This window comes from Mus pahari, chromosome 3 (genome assembly GCF_900095145.1).
Source record: "Mus pahari chromosome 3, PAHARI_EIJ_v1.1, whole genome shotgun sequence".
In the NCBI taxonomy this organism is placed as follows: Eukaryota; Metazoa; Chordata; class Mammalia; order Rodentia; family Muridae; genus Mus; species Mus pahari.
Genome location: NC_034592.1, coordinates 66,602,016 through 66,604,695, shown reverse-complemented (window position 1 = coordinate 66,604,695; position 2,680 = coordinate 66,602,016). Strand labels below are relative to the sequence as shown.

The following is a 2,680-nucleotide window of genomic DNA, read 5'->3' as shown; positions in this document are numbered from 1 at the left end:
AAAAAAAAAAAACAAAAAAACCTCCCAAAAGTTAAAACTTAAACATATCCTATATATAATGAACTAAGTTTTATTTAGTAATGAATATTTAATAATAATAATATTTTGTGGGAGGTCAGGCTGAGATGCACCAGGCTTTGGACAGCTCTCACCTAGTAGCCAAATGGTCCTTTGTTGAGAGCAGAGCCACCCCCTCCTTCCCAAGGCTGCTCAACACCCTCCCTTCCAAGGCTGCTCTATCTCCTTCCTCCCAAGGCTGCTCTTGGGAATCATCTGACTTCTGTCCTGAGCTGACACCTGAGGCTGTTGAGGAGGATCCGGGACTCTGAAATTAGCTGTCCAGCGTTCTAGAGCAGCGGTGCCATGACTCTGAGATAAATGCAAAGAATTTTCAAGCCTGCAGTCAGCATCCTCCCCATTTGTCCTTCACTCTGTTTCTTTTGATCCTTTCTCAACCCCTCCCCATTCCCCCTCACAGTGTTTATAACCAAATGTTCAAGCTGACAATAAATGAAGCCTTGACAACTCTTGACTTGGCTTCAATTCCCTTTCTTGCCCATTTCATTTTCAGGCTGGGCCCCCTCCTCGAACCCACAAAATAGCTGGGATAATATTTAATAATGAAAAATGAATTATGAAGGCGGCTGCCGAAGATGGCGGAGGGGCAGGTTCTGATATTGGATGGCCGAGGCCATCTTCTGGGCCGCCTGGCGGCCATTGTGGCCAAGCAAGTGCTTCTGGGCCGGAAGGTGGTGGTCGTACGCTGTGAAGGCATCAACATTTCTGGAAACTTCTACAGAAACAAGTTAAAATATCTGGCCTTTCTCCGGAAGCGGATGAATACCAACCCTTCCCGAGGCCCCTACTACTTCCGAGCCCCCAGCCGCATTTTCTGGCGCACTGTGCGAGGCATGCTGCCCCACAAGACCAAGAGAGGCCAGGCTGCCTTGGAACGCCTCAAGATGTTGGATGGGATCCCTCCACCCTATGACAAGAAAAAGCGCATGGTGGTCCCTGCTGCCCTCAAGGTTGTTCGGCTGAGGCCTACCAGGAAGTTTGCTTACCTGGGGCGGCTGGCTCATGAGGTCGGGTGGAAGTACCAGGCAGTGACAGCCACTCTGGAGGAGAAACGGAAGGAGAAGGCCAAGATGCACTATCGGAAGAAGAAGCAGATCTTGAGGCTACGGAAGCAGGCAGAAAAGAATGTGGAGAAGAAAATCTGCAAGTTCACAGAGGTCCTCAAGACCAANGGACTCCTGGTGTGAACCCAATAAAGACTGTTTGTGCCTCATGCCTGCCTGGCCTGCCCTTCCTCTGCCGCCGACCAGGGAAGTGGGAACCAAAGGNTCCTTAGGAGGCACTGTTCCTGTGGGTAGAGGGGACATTTTAGAGCTGACAGCCCACCACCTGCTTGAGTTTTATTAAAGTGCAAACCATGGAATGAATCCCTTGAGCTTCAGTGGTGAAAATGAGTAGCAGGGCTGCCCCACCCACCTGACTGAATACCATATCTGCAGCTATGAAAATGAGGTCTGTCTGCACACGGAAGATACCAGTGCAAGCACTGCCTCTGCTCCTTCCCGACAGACCACAAAGCAGTGTTTTTCTGGAGGATTCTATGTGCTAATAAATTATTTGACTTAAAAAATGAATTATGAATATTAATTTTGATAAATGGCCATTTCCATCTTGTGAGGTACTACTTAAATAAAAGTTCTTGAGTGTCCTCCTCAGAGGGTACTAAGGAGTCACTATAGAAAGTCTATCATTCTGTGTTTGCTTTATATAAACTCAACATTGTATTCACAAGCTGCTTAGTAGGTCTAGAGTTGAAAGTATTATGACTATTAAATTTTCTTAAAAATCACAAACTGTAGAGGAATTTTAATCCAGCAATATGGCTGCTTTGGCAAAGGATCACATCCAAAGATACGATCCAGCTGGAATACAGACATGCCACACACCTGTAATCCCTCTAGTTGGAATACAGACATGCCCTTAGTACACACCATAAAAGTAAAATTAGTTTATAGAAGGAAACAGCAAGGTTTGAAAGTGACATCTAATTGAGGGTCAGACAAAATGATGAATCAAAGAAAGATTGGACAGAATAAGTCATAGATAGGATATGCCCAACTGTTAGAATAGCACAGAAAAAGGAAGCTATTCTAAGAGCAGCACAGGTAGAGAGAGTCAATCAGTTGAGTCAGTCAGCTGGGAGTCAGAACAATGAGTGCAGTGCACTGGAATTGAGTGGAGTTCATTCGTGAGTTCATGCATTTCAGTGCAAGTCAGCAGAGGCACTTGAAGCCAGAGAATATGAAGGAGCAAGAAGATTAGAACAAATTGTCAGAGTTAGTTTGAGGTCATGCACAACAACCCAGTGAGAAGTTGAGAGAAGCCAGATTGACTCAGTCAGTTTAGAGAGGAGTTTGTGCCAGAACAGCTGAATTGAACCAGCCACCCAATGTTCAGAAAGAACTAGAAAGAGTGAGTTTATTCAGCATTAAGTTTCAGAGGCTGAAACATTCTAGGCCTAGGTTAGCAGACAGAGGCTAGAAGCTGAAGTCTTCAAGGTCCAGGACTGCAGAATTGTACAGAGGCTAGAAGCCTTCAAGCCTAGGCCTAGGAGTAGTTAAATAGATACAGTCCAGGCTCAGCTCAATCTGTGTATACATAA

General features: G+C 45.6%; 1 pseudogene across 1 annotated transcript; it reads left to right on the top strand.

Annotated features, from left to right (window-relative positions):
• The first annotated feature begins 645 nt into the window (after nt 1-645).
• On the top strand, nt 646-1,642 carry LOC110318937 (annotated as a pseudogene). The gene has a single exon (XR_002380388.2). The product of XR_002380388.2 is annotated as a 60S ribosomal protein L13a pseudogene (transcript).
• The last annotated feature ends 1,038 nt before the right edge of the window (nt 1,643-2,680 follow it).